Source organism: Euprymna scolopes, chromosome 9 (genome assembly GCF_053919585.1).
Source record: "Euprymna scolopes isolate OS-2025 chromosome 9, ASM5391958v1, whole genome shotgun sequence".
Taxonomy (NCBI): domain Eukaryota; kingdom Metazoa; phylum Mollusca; class Cephalopoda; order Sepiida; family Sepiolidae; genus Euprymna; species Euprymna scolopes.
In genome coordinates this window covers 91,097,429-91,111,490 of record NC_136490.1, presented here as the reverse complement: position 1 = coordinate 91,111,490, position 14,062 = coordinate 91,097,429, and the positions used below count along the sequence as shown (strand labels likewise).

The following is a 14,062-nucleotide window of genomic DNA, read 5'->3' as shown; positions in this document are numbered from 1 at the left end:
TTGAGCAAAAAAAAAGTGGTAGTAGGAAGACAGGCTTGAACCCGTACTGCAAAGGAGGAAAAGAATGGGGTAAAACCTAACGTTTATGCTGTTACGACCACCGCCAAACCGGAAGCGATATTTTTTAAAATTAAGGCTAGACAATCTAAAAGAGAGGATAACTTCCAAAAACATCGGCGAAAAAAGTGACCCCCCCCACTGTAGAAAAGTGCCTAGTTGAAGGGGAAGATATTAATGTTTGTAGCCAATTTTTCGATATTTGTCATATGAAAGATCGAACTTTAAAACGATACTGATCTTGGTAAAATCCGTCAACTCTATTGAAAGTTTAAGGCAGACATGCAAACAGACATACGTACATACATTTATATATTGGTAACTAAAAATTTTCGACCCAAACTGATGAAAAAGCTTGTCCTATCTCTGAATATCCTTTATGTAAAATTTCAAATATTTAGACCAGAAATTGTCTGAGTAATTTGGAAGAGAGCACAGAGGTCATTTTTTTTTAACTTTGACCCCTATTATGATCCCTTAAAATTTATTGTTTTGGGCTCAAATAAAGTTATAAAGTTAGATCCATGTCCAAAGAACCTATATCTAAAATTTCAAGTGCGTAGACCCAAAATTGTCGGACGAGTTTGGTAGAGTTCTCAAAGGTCAAATCGTTGAACTTTGACCCCTTAATCGCCAAATTTCTGGCCAAAAACCGATCACATCGATTTTTCCAAATCTCAGTAACCTGTAGATCAAATTTCGAGTCTGTAGACTAAAATTTGACAGAGTTATTGCGTAGGGAAATTTACACAGACACACAGACACTTTCACTTTTATATATATATAGATTTTTACCTTAGGTGGGGTGGATTCTAATGAGAAAAAAATCCCACTCCAGGGTATGTTATAAAACTCAGACTCTTGCAAAAGGTTTTCTGACTCTCAACTTTCGATGTAAGAAATAAAGATTCTGCTCAAAAAGATCTAACTCTGGGATATGTTTTGTTTTTAAAAAAATTTCACATGTAAAGAAATATCGCATCACCTGTTGCGGAGTTCGCTGAAATAAATGATTATTAAGTTTGGATTCAGTTTTTATTGTAATTTTATCCTTTTAATATACATAAAAATATATTTCAGTTTATTGTTAACTTAATAAAAAGATCTGCTTATTTTCACGGTGGAAAAAGAAATTCTTTTCATTTCTTTATTATTTGAATTTGATGTTTATTTTATTCATAGCTTTTTTTGTCATTTGTGATTTAATTTAATTGTGTGTACATTACTAATACAAGCTTTTAATTACGCTCTCTCTCTCTCTCTCTCTCTGTCTCTCTCTCTCTCTCTCTCAACTGTAAAAGTATAGAAATTCTGACTGTTTGTGAAGAGCATTCACTAATGACAAGTTTTGATTGGCGACACATGTTTGTCAGTTTGAATAATAAAAAAAAAGACTGTCAAACGAGAACTCTCCTTGCACTTAAGATCATCATCATCATCATCATGTTTTTCTCCCTTCCTACCTTTCCTCTTTCCCCTTTATCTCTTTCCTTCTCTCTCCTTCTTTCTACTTCCTCTTCCCAAATATCTTCATCTTTCCTCTATCTTCCTCTTCCTTATTCCTCTCCCTTTTTCCTTCTTCCTCTTCCTTCCATCTTCCTCCTTTCATTTTTTATCTTCTCCTCTACTCACCTTTCCTACTCCCCCTCTCTCTTGTTCTCTCTCGCCTTCACCTTTCCTCTCTCTCTCTCTCTTTCTCTCTCTCTCTTTCTCTCTCTTTCCCCTCTCTTACTCTTCCCCTCTTTCTTTCCCCCCCTCTACTCCTCTCGCTTTCCCCCTTTCCTTTTCATTTCTATCTTCCACTTCTATTTCCCATTTTATCTTCCCTTTCTCCTTTTCCTCTTTCTCTCTCTCTCTCTCCCCTTTCTCTTTATCTCTCTGTTTGCTTTCATTTTCTCCTCCTCTTTCTCCACTTTATCAACTACTTATTACATTTACTTTCTGTTTTATTTAATATCTATAATCAGAACTCATACAAAACTCATTGTCTCTGCTTATGACAACATTTGATTGGATATGAGCGTTTGTACAAATGTGATTCGTAAATTAAAATAAAAAGAATTGAACAAATACTTATTTAAAATATTTTAATAGTTGCAAAGAAATTTAAAAATAAGAATAATATTTTTTTTATATAAGTTGGCTTACATTTCTGGTTCTTATCCTATCTCAAGGTATACACTATAATAGGTATAATACATCAGTTAATATTCCGCTAATTTTATTTAATTTGAAGTATTTAAAAAGTATTTTAGTGGATAAAATATGGTCACATCCTCCCATTTGAAAATTAAAATATTTCAGATTCACACCAAATTTGAGACATAGTCATTTGACACCATTTTAGCAAGATTCCCTGAATTTCCCTTAAGCTGGAGACATTTGTTAGAATTAAAATCATGTGATGCGTTTTGTTCAAAATTGGAATGAGGATTCTAGAAATAAAGTTCAATTGTATGATATCTTGATTTTTAATCCTCATAAGAGGATATGAAAGTGGTGCAAAACTTCTGTTCAGTGAATTATTTTTACATATGAGATGGGTATTCTAATTATAAATTTAAAAGTAAAAACAAAATAATCTTGAAGGCAATGTATGTGATTTCAATTTCAACATTTTGCAGGACATCCGATTGTTTTTATCATAAAACCAAACTTTCTAAAAAGAAATTTAAGTATTTTCTTGTAAGAAAAAAGGGGGAGAGGGCAAGAGGATACGAGGTGAACTAAATGAAAATTAAGACTCTTAGGCAAGGTTGGTTAGGTACGGCAAGTTTCATGTACTACGAGTGTCATTCCAAAAGTAAAGCCTTCTTGTTTTTTCTTCTCAACTCAAAAAGTTGAAAAACTAAAAAGACGGAAGTTATATCATTAAAACGAGCGACCAGAATTACTTCTTCTACATAGTCTCCACCAGTCTCAATGCACTTCTGCCAGAAATTTCATGATAAATCTCGGCTTTTGATGCATGTTGATGACGGATTGCTTTCTTAGAGCCTTGTCAATATCTGAAACAGAGAGATGAAGTCAGGAATGCAAAAGTTCAGTCATAATCTACAATCCCTTCTGATCTATTGGGGTGGAATAAAAATAGAAGGCATTACTTTTGGAACACTCCTTGTATTTTATATTTGTGTCTGTTCAGGGGCTTTTACCATTCATTGTTCATAGTAATAGAGAGAAAGAGGAGAAAATAGTAATAAAACAAATGTAAAATTACATACTTTACAAGTTGTCATATCGAAACAGTACAAAGAAGACTATAAAATATTGAGCACACTTTTATCGCATTAAGAATTAATATGAAATATTTTATAATATTAAAAAAATTATACATGTACTAAACTTTTTAGCATCTTAAAAATGGGGAGAAGGCAAAAGTTATAGCGCGTTAACTTAGAATGAGTGCTTTATGCCAAATTGATGGATAGACTTGTTTAAATTTGTGCTCATTTTCGCATTAAATACTAATCCCTAATTGTGAATCAAACAGATACCATAATACTTAGTTTGCTTCATCTTATCACAACAAGGATCCATGCAAAGTGTTAACCAGATTTTGGCCTAGTAGTTTTGTGAAAAAATGGAACAGAAGCGGACTAAGGAATATATATATATGTATGTATGTATATATATATATATATATATATATATATATATATATATATATATTGTTAATTTATTTTTTATGCTCGGATATGTACTGGTAAAAGAAGAATGTATTTGTGCAAACATATTTCAAGGGAATGTGCAAAAGGCCTAACTTTTGTAAAGAAGTGGCAGCAGGGTGAGGCAGGTTTAAGATTGGGAGTTGGGAATTATGGCTATTGACTAAATAGGAAGTCAAACAGACAAGAACTTCAAAATTGGCTCTTGTCATATGAAACCATTTGACAGAGTTAATTCCCTTAGGTTGTTTGTTCATATTTGTGAATAGAATAGAGAGTCAGCTGTTGAAGAACGTTGGAGATGATCTATTAAAATCAATCTTTGGATATCCTCTAAACATTTCATTAAATAATTAAGTTCTGGAAATTTTAGGAGGACTGGCAGGGGGAGAGTGAGTAAAATCAATAAAATGACGATATTTTGGGATAGTTTTGTATTGTCAATATAGACAAATCAAATTCAAGTTATAGAATTAGTCTGTTTGGCAATATATTCAATCATTTTAAAATCTGTTTAGAACATGTTGCATAGCTTTCAGCTCTCTTGATCTTGAATCAAAACCAACCATATTTCTCCATGCAAGAATAAACAAAAACTTTTTTTTACAGTGTGACCTTAAAATATGCGACATGCAGAATCATTTATGAAATTTATAGTCCTTTCTGCAATCCAATCATATTTAGTACAATCTAAATGTCTAACTTGTCCATCAAATTTCAGTCATGACTAATAGTCTTTGTTTTATCAATATGCTGGGTACGAAATGACTCCAATTAAATGCCACTTAAAAAAAAATCACAATCATTTCTGCAGTCTAATAATATTTGATACCAGCCATGTATATGCAATTAATTATCTTATCACAAATATATAGTTAGGCAGATGGTCGTTTTTTTTTTTTTTGTTTGTTTTTTTTAGAGGGGAGGGGGTCCTTTTTTTTCCTTTTCTGGCTCCCCAAAAATGAGCACTCTGGGTTTGGACAAAAAAATAAATAATGCTTTAGTCTAGAATTTCTCCTTTATTTATCGAGGACAGAAAAGATGAAATATATCAGAATAGATACTACACCTGCTCCTAGCTCAAAGACAAAGAAGTCTGGACGTGTATTTAGTTGTTAATCTGTAAAATCTTTTCTTTTTTTTTTTCTTTTTTTTTCATAGCTAATTTGAATAAATATAAACAAATGTAACCACTTTTTGAAGAATCCAAGTTTGTACATGGAGATTTTTCTATTTTATTGTTATGAATGTCTTGGTATAGAAAAAAAAATACAGATAATGTGCTTTTTCATTTCTCCTTTGTTTTAGCCACAGTCAAAAACCAGAGTGCATTGCATTATAATTGCAGTTTGACTTTTGTAGAAGCTTATAAATTTTAGTTTGTATTACATGAGTGACAAAGCTTTCCTTAAGTAGAAGTGTTATGATCATTTCTTAATAGATTCATCTTAACAGCAGGGGTGGCACAAGCAGTGTAATGGATGCCAACAGACTCTGTAACTGGCTAAGTTGAGCTTGATCTATTGCATTTATTATACATTTGGGATGATATGAACACTCCAACCTTAGCACTTTTCTTTGATTTATTTACAATATATTTCATGGAATTAAATAACAGATCGATACATCATGAATCATGGGAAAAAATCAAAAGATGAAGGTTAATGTGTTTAGTCTTCAGGTGTTTAACACATGCCAAACAAACGTAAAACGGAATATGATGACACAAATTCATGTTTTTTTTTAAATCTCTCGATTTTATCGAGTCGATATAAAGATAAAATTGCTATAAATGGTAAACATGTAGGTGGACAACAATCTCAAGTAACAAAGGCAAACCTTGATAGTTGATTAAATAATAAAAAAATACTCTTTATACTGAGATAATTAGTCTACACAAACTCCTGCAAAAATGGCGATTCAGATTTCATACCTCTCAGAGACAAAAAAAAAAAATTCAACCTCCAGAACAGTATCACTTAAAACTGAATATTACCTAGGACTTTATTCATTAGTTCATGAATGGTTCGCAAATTTCAGTCTGACTGCGTTATTGAACATTGTTTATGACGCTCTTCTAAGTATGTTCACTTAAAAAGATAAATAGACCATAATTTGCTTTCTTTCACTGTAGTGGTTACGTTTGTTGCATGGTTCTAGGAGTTCAGCCAGAAGTTAAAATGTTGATTTTAGGTCTGACGTTGAGATCGTATGACTGGCAGAGCAATCATCCTCTGCACTGATGATCTCTCGGAAAAAGATGAAATATATGTATGAGAAATTAGAAAATAGTTATATATATATATATATATATATATATATATATATATATATATATATATATATATATATATATATGGTTAGACCACGATTTTATACATATCTTACTAAAAATGAATAACCAAGAAGAGAAGGTAAAGTAGGCCCCCCACCCATAATTCTTTTACCAAAACAGATGAATTGATGGTCGTTGTCTTTTTGTTGTTTTGTTTTTTCTTTTTATAGTTCTTGTAAAAATGTGCATTAAAATAAATCAAGTTGTGACAAAAAAAGAGAGCCGTACATATATTTTTAATGTTTCCCTATAAAAACATAATGGAATGAATAAATGAGTGAGCAGCTATTTTGTCTGTTTCCTTATTTATACTTAATCAATGTTATAAATCTTCACACTTTTGACCCGCCCATTACCGTTTGCAGCCTTTACCCACACAACACCCTTTTTTTTTTTTTTTACTCTTCTATGTGAGAAGATCTCTCTTCCTCTCTACATATGTGCAGGATTATTTAGCTTAGATCAATACTCATCTGCTATGATATGTAGAGAAAGTTAAAACTTGTGGAAATTGTTTATAGGCATATTAGCAGCCTAGACTTATGCACATTATTATAGTATGTTTAAGTACAGCTATTTCAACTTGTGCGCATATTAACGTTTATATTATACTGGCCGAGGATCCGTTACCGATTCGGCCAACGTTGTTACATTGTAAATTAAATAAATAGATGCAAGGAAAGATGCAAGTTTTAATACATTATTAGACCATCCGTATTTGTTAGTAATTGTTGTTGCCGGGTTCAAATCTGTTGACTGGTGTTAATCGTGACACCCTGCACTGAAAATTCCCGAAGGGATGAAACACTAGTGTCTGTAGGTATTTCATTATTATAATAATAATAAAAAATGATTATGTCAGCCCCTTTAAGAAACTCGTTTCTTATCGTTGAGCATTTTCAGTTGAATTAAGTCAGTCAATTTAGCTCTTATGCATAGATCATCATATAACGATTAGATCACTGTGACTGACGTAAAGAACATTTAAAAATAAAATGTTTAAATTCAATGTTATTTTTTGCGGTTAATGGTAGCCGATTGGATACGGTCTTTAATAATTGAACCAGAAATGGCTCGTGTTGCTGGGTTCGATTCGTGTTAATCATGACACCTTGCACTGAAGATTCCTGAAAGGATGAAACTCTAGTGCCTGTAGGTATTTAATTATTATAGTCAAAACATTATATAATAATTATTAAATACCTACAGACACTAGTGTTTCATCCTTTCAGGAATCTTCAGTGCAGAGTGTCACTATTAACACCAGTTGATAGATTCGAAACTAGCAGGGAGACTCGACGTTGCCCAGAATTGAATAAGGATCAACAAATACTCCCATATTTTATTGTCATTGAAATTGGTGAAATCGCCCAGTTTTCAATTAAATTGATTAATTGCCTGATATAGTTAGAGATCCATCAAAGTGCACCGGGAGGAAACTTCACAGGCCTCCCCACAGTGACAGTTCACAATACATTGTAGTCTATATTGCACTGTAGAGAAATATTTTTGTATATAATGGCTCTAATTAAAGTCAGCAAAAGTCAGGTATCCTGATTCGATTGTGCTCTAAACAGAAACATTATTTCAAACGCACCCCTCTCATATCAAAGAACCTACTGTTGATTTTATATACTGGACCTTTCTGATTGTGTGCTAATAAAACTTCTCAAATGCATTTGTGATGTTTGACTATGTTAACACCTTACACAGTCTAAGTCGGCTGTGCTTTCTTTCATCAGATTTTTTCGATTATCAGTACTAATATCTATCTGTTACCCACTCTCTCTTTCTATCTGCTACCCACTCTCCTTTCTATGTTTGGTCCTGGATATGACCTTAAATTATATCCAGTGGTGAGGCCCCAGCTTGCGGGCTTTGGGGAGTGTGGAGCCACCCTTTGGTTAGCATTGCTCCCAGGTGCACTCTGACCCGAAGTGGTAGTACCTGTTAGGGTCCCAACTATTGGTTAAATAGAAACCAACTTGAAAAAAAACAAATATATTCTATTAAGAATTTTTCTTCAAAATCTTTGGATTCCGCATTAAATAACCTGAAAAGGGTTGATATGCCATAAAACAAAAACAACCAACCTTTCTATGTGCTACCCACTCTCTCTTTCTATGTGCTACCCACTCTCTCTTTCTATGTGCTACCCACCCACTCTTTCTATGTGCTACCCACCCACTCTTTCTATGTGCTACCCACCCACTCTTTCTATGTGCTACCCACCCACTCTTTCTATGTGCTACCCACCCACTCTTTCTATGTGCTACCCACCCACTCTTTCTATGTGCTACCCACCCACTCTTTCTATGTGCTACCCACCCACTCTTTCTATGTGCTACCCACCCACTCTTTCTATCTGCTACCCACCCACTCTTTCTATCTGCTACCCACCCACTCTTTCTATGTGCTACCCACCCACTCTTTCTATGTGCTACCCACCCACTCTTTCTATCTGCTACCCACCCACTCTTTCTATCTGCTACCCACCCACTCTTTCTATCTGCTACCCACCCACTCTTTCTATCTGCTACCCACCCACTCTTTCTATCTGCTACCCACCCACTCTTTCTATCTGCTACCCACCCACTCTTTCTATGTGCTACCCACCCACTCTTTCTATCTGCTACCCACCCACTCTTTCTATCTGCTACTCACTCTCCTTTTCCCACTCTCTCTCTCTTTCTCCCACTCTCTGTTTCCCGCTCTCTCTTTTGCTCTCTGTTTCCCGCTCTCTCTTTTGCTCTCTGTTTCCCGCTCTCTCTTTTGCTCTCTGTTTCCCGCTCTCTCTTTTGCTCTCTGTTTCCCGCTCTCTCTTTTGCTCTCTGTTTCCCGCTCTCTCTTTCGCTCTTTGTTTCCCGCTCTCTCTTTCGCTCTTTGTTTCCCGCTCTCTCTTTCGCTCTTTGTTTCCCGCTCTCTCTTTCGCTCTTTGTTTCCCGCTCTCTCTTTCGCTCTTTGTTTCCCGCTCTCTCTTTCGCTCTTTGTTTCCCGCTCTCTCTTTCGCTCTTTGTTTCCCGCTCTCTCTTTCGCTCTTTGTTTCCCGCTCTCTCTTTCGCTCTCTCTTTCCCGCTCTCTCTTTCGCTCTCTCTTTCCCGCTCTCTCTTTCGCTCTCTCTTTCGCTCTCTGTTTCCCCGCTCTCTCTTTCCCGCTCTCTCTTTCGCTCTTTGTTTCCCGCTCTCTCTTTCGCTCTTTGTTTTACCGCTCTCTCTTTCGCTCTTTGTTTCCCGCTCTCTCTTTCGCTCTTTGTTTCCCGCTCTCTCTTTCGCTCTTTGTTTCCCGCTCTCTCTTTCGCTCTCTCTTTCCCGCTCTCTCTTTCGCTCTCTCTTTCCCGCTCTCTCTTTCCCCGCTCTCTCTTTCCCGCTCTCTCTTTCGCTCTCTCTTTCCAATCCCTATGTTAAACTTCTTTTAAAAAATCGGGGGGGAAAAAAAAAACAGCGAACATGATGTAAAAAGAAGAAAAAGTAAAATTTAAAAAAAAAGTTTTAGTAGGTAGGTATAATTGAACCCTGAACATTGAGGCGAAAAACTTGATAAGTTACCACTCGCCCACAAAAGAAACTTACTAAAACAGATTTGAATTTAACATTTTAAACGCACAAGTAACAGGTATGCGGCGAATTTTATTAGGTCAAAGGAAATTAAATTCTGCAGTTAATTTTAACTGCGGGATAGTTCTTTTGGGTTTGTTTTTTACCCAACTTCGTTTGGTTTTGTTTCCCCAACGTGTTGGAGAAAACCAGCTCCCCCTTTATTAGGGCAGTGTCTGAATGAAAGCAATTGTCTGATATGATGGTTTTCACCAACATTGACAAAACGTCTATTGGCCGAGCACATCAGTGCCTTAGTTGCACATCAGTTTCGCTTTTATACGAAAAAGTCAAATCAACACAGGAGACAAAATAGCAAGAATTGTGTAAAAGTCAACATAAATAAATCTAGACGCAACGCGCATTTGCAAATCCTAAATATTATCTAGAGGGTATATAAACAGTTGTAAGACATAGTACGCCCCCTCCCCCAAGAATCCCGGCAAAAAAAGCCTTTCTTGGACATACAAAAATGTGCGCACTGCATTTGCCTTTTATATATATAGAAGACGTAGATGGCTGCAGGTGTTAGTTTAGAGATTTCCAGCTACCCCAACAAGGCTCTAAATGACGAGTAGAGTATACCCTACTATTTCACACATAAATTGGAAAAGGTGAAGAAATGGATTCTAACTTTCTCAACAGTATTAGCAAAGGTAATGTAAATGTCTCTGCAGAATTTGAACCCTGCCTGCCCTGCCCATTGTCTTCACTGATAACAACTTCACTCACCAGTATTGTCACTTTTAGAGAGGGAGAGGTGGAAGGTTAACATTTGTATCCTTTAAATATGCTATAGCTATCTATTATTAAATTCCTGTGCATATATCTGTTCCATGTTAATCTCCCCCCCCTTTCTCTCCCATTATTTTAAACAGCTTCTGAGAATACATTCCATGGTAGTTGCCTGCCCACTGCACTCATCCATTGCTCTTTTTACTGCACATCCTGCATAATTGAAAACCATTGTTTGTACATTTTTCATCCATTTACTTATATTTTTTTGTTTGAGATTTATTTTGCATGTTTCATGATTTATCATTTCAAGCTCTCCCCTCCCCCTCCCCCATCTCTTAAGCTTTTTCTTCTGGTTTCGTTGTTGTCATGCTTTCGCATAACTTATTGGTGTTTGTCACTAAACCATTCTATGCTTTCCTCCTTTTTTTTTTTTTTTTTTTTTTTTAGTTTTCAACTCTCTCTCTCTCTCTCTCTCACACACACTTCTCTCTCCTCCTCCCCACCCCAAAGATGACTTACCATCAGCTATTAATTTACTGCTGTTGGCAATTACAATTCATCCTCTAAATTGGTTTCCCATCCTTTTATTCTTGTTTTTAAATCCTTTCTCTCTCTCCTGTGTCATTTATTTTATCTTTCATCATGTCATGCCACTTGCATCTACGCTGCTTTTACTCTTTTATAAAAGTGAAAACCATTTCAAAGGCTGTGCTGTCTTCGTCTATGCAAATTCCATTCTTCTCTAATAAGACCTGTTATGTACAATGGTATCAATTTCACATTTTGGACGTATTATTACTTTTTACTTTGCCATGCTAATTAAGAATTTTTCATTGACATGAATAAATGTTGATATGCACAAATTCATAAATAGTTTTAAATAAACAAAAAAAAAAAATGAAATAACAAAAATTTGCCCATTATCAAATTGTTTCCAAATGTTTTATATGCTCCAAATCCAAGTTTAAATTTTGTTGTTGATTTAATCTATTTATTAATACGATAGCATGCGTGTTATTTTCTGTATCACGCTTACATCCAAGTCATTTAATTGTTATGTACTTCCATTTCTTGTCATAAATAATTTTACCAAGAATTCTTAAGTTTTGGTTTCGGTTTTGATTATAGCTGATGGCACTCAAGTCATTTAATTTTTTTATAAACAATTTTATTAAGAATTCTTCCTAATTTTGGTTTTGGGTCGATTATAGCTGATGGCACTTAAGTCCTCTATTTTTTTTATAAATAATTTTGCCAAGAATTATATATTCATAAGTTTGGGGTTCGGTTTTGATTCAAGCTTATGAACCCAAGTCATATAGATATCTTTTTTATTTTTGAAATCGCAACTTTATGATATATAAAAATCGATAGAACATTAACTCTATCATAATATATACAAAATTTGCAAGAATTAAAATATCATATTTAAGCGTATTTTATGACCTGGCTATGCTGGGCGTCCCTGCTAGCTTGGGTAAACACTTTTGCAGTTTTAACAAAATAGCTACAATAATGTCAGAGCGTCTCCATTTATGCTGAATATCTAGAGAATGCCAACATCAGTATATTACAAATGAGTCGGTCTCCTGTGGAATTTCCACAGGTCGCGCTAGTATTTAATTAAAACTCTTAGCTTTATCTTTAACGTTCTATGGATCCTATCAGGAACATTCAGTGTGTTCGTTGTTAAAATGAATCTTTTGTGAACAATCAAAGTTGCGCTTCTGTGTCAGTTTGACACGTTTATTTATGGGTTATGGAATTTTACATTTAAACTGGCTTTATTATTGCTTTTATTATTAAATTTTCATTTAATGCTGAATGACATTTGTGAGGAATTTTAACTTTGTAACAGAGTGTAGCCGCACGCGTAAGGCAGCTGTATGCAAATGCTAAGCTGTGTGCGAAGTGACATCATGGTAAGGAAGAAAAAATAATACTATAAAAATATGTGCATAGACTGAAGATCACGTTCAAGTGGACAGAGGTCAAAGAGAAGAAGCACAATCACATTTTATTCGGGAAAGTACCCGGAAATGTCATTCTTACTATGGAAAACACTGAGCCAAGTTATTACTTGTCTTCTGTTCCTTGCGACGTATTCTGCTACAACGTGTTGGGTCTCGAGCGCTTGCATGTTAATATAACTGTAAAACTTGTATAACTGTAAAACTTGTTTGAAGTCTACATTTTAATTATACACTAAAAATTGGCTTCTGGACGAATAGCGCATGAAGCAGCAAATTTTCAATTCATAATTCTACTATGGAAAGAAATTTTGTATCATTGTTTATGCTCTGCAAATATCTGTTCGCGTTAAAAATTTTTAGATGTAATGAAAAAATTATTTTAAGATGCCTAATTAAATTGGAATAAAAAGAACGTTTTCAAGCAAAATACAAAAAAAAAAACCTTTAATACTAAGCATTGTTGTTGTTAAAGCAAGCAGTTTTCTCCAGTATAATGCTAATGTTATTTTATATACATTGGAATTTGGTTGTGATGGAATGAATGCAGGCCCAGAATGGCAACTTTCACATCATCCCTCTCTTGTATTTGCTTCTAAGGGAGAAACAGTCGATGCGAATAACACTAAATCAAACCAGTTATAAATATAGTTTGCTGATTAATAATGGATTGTTTTGTTACGTTCAAATTGTGAGAAAAAAAATCCTCAAAAACCTTTAGTTTTGCTTGGAAAGATAGGAGACCATATGTTCCTCCAAACAATGAAAATGCTATTATGTCTAAACTTTTGCTTCTGTTAACAGTGATATATTTTTTTCTTTCTTTGTAGGTCTCCACACAATACTTGGATTACTAAACGAATACAAATAATCTTGGTAAGGACGCTTCTTGTTTTATAGATATGTACAAGCAGGAAGACATTTCACCAAACTCATATCACCATTTTTTTTTTTTTTTTCATTTTATAATATTCAATTTATTTAAAGATTTACTCGGCATTTATTCGGTGATAGGGGGATTTAAATAAAGTTACTTTAATTGAAATCATTTTCAGTAACTTCTTTAATTTCCTTGATGCATATTCTGCTTCCCAGAAAATCAGTGACGGTCACCCCACCCCCCGTGCATTCTTACCATAAGCCTTAAAATATTTATCAACATTCATATATTTAATTTTTAAATTTCTTATTTGTATGTCTTAAATAAAATAAATTAAAATGAAATATATTGTTAATGAATGTCAACCATGAACCCATGCTGACGCAACAATAATGTTGTGTTCTATTTGATTAAAATGAAATATACTTTTTTTCACACAAAACAAGGCATATTATCACTTGGAAAATAAGGGGGTTACTATTTGAGCAATGAGATGTCTGTTCGCATTACAATAGAACCTTGGGATACGTTTTTTTTTCAGATTACGATGTAAAATACAATGTTTTTCGGCTCCTGGTTACGATATTTGTCCCACCTTACGGTGTTATTTATAATGTTATTTGATTATACACATGCATTGTATACTATACTGTATTTTGTTACTAATTTTTAATGCCGTATCCCGAGGTTCTGCTGTACTCTTTTGCAAGTTACTACAGTCAGGGAAGCTGGAAACAGAAAATTTTAGTCTTGCAGCCCAAAGGAAGAAACTATTAGAGTAGACGTCTTTAGTGACGTCAACAGTAACAAGGTGGGAATTT

General features: G+C 34.4%; 1 protein-coding gene across 4 annotated transcripts in view; it reads left to right on the top strand.

Moving 5' to 3' along the window:
* Positions 1 to 14,062, top strand: part of LOC145284772 (uncharacterized) — a 649,584-nt gene that overhangs the window by 356,717 nt on the left and 278,805 nt on the right. For all 4 annotated transcript variants that reach the window (XM_080133742.1, XM_080133739.1, XM_080133741.1 and 1 more), the window contains exon 4: positions 13,192 to 13,237. The gene's annotated coding sequence lies outside the window, so the exon portion shown is untranslated. The remainder of the gene's footprint in view (positions 1 to 13,191; positions 13,238 to 14,062) is intronic.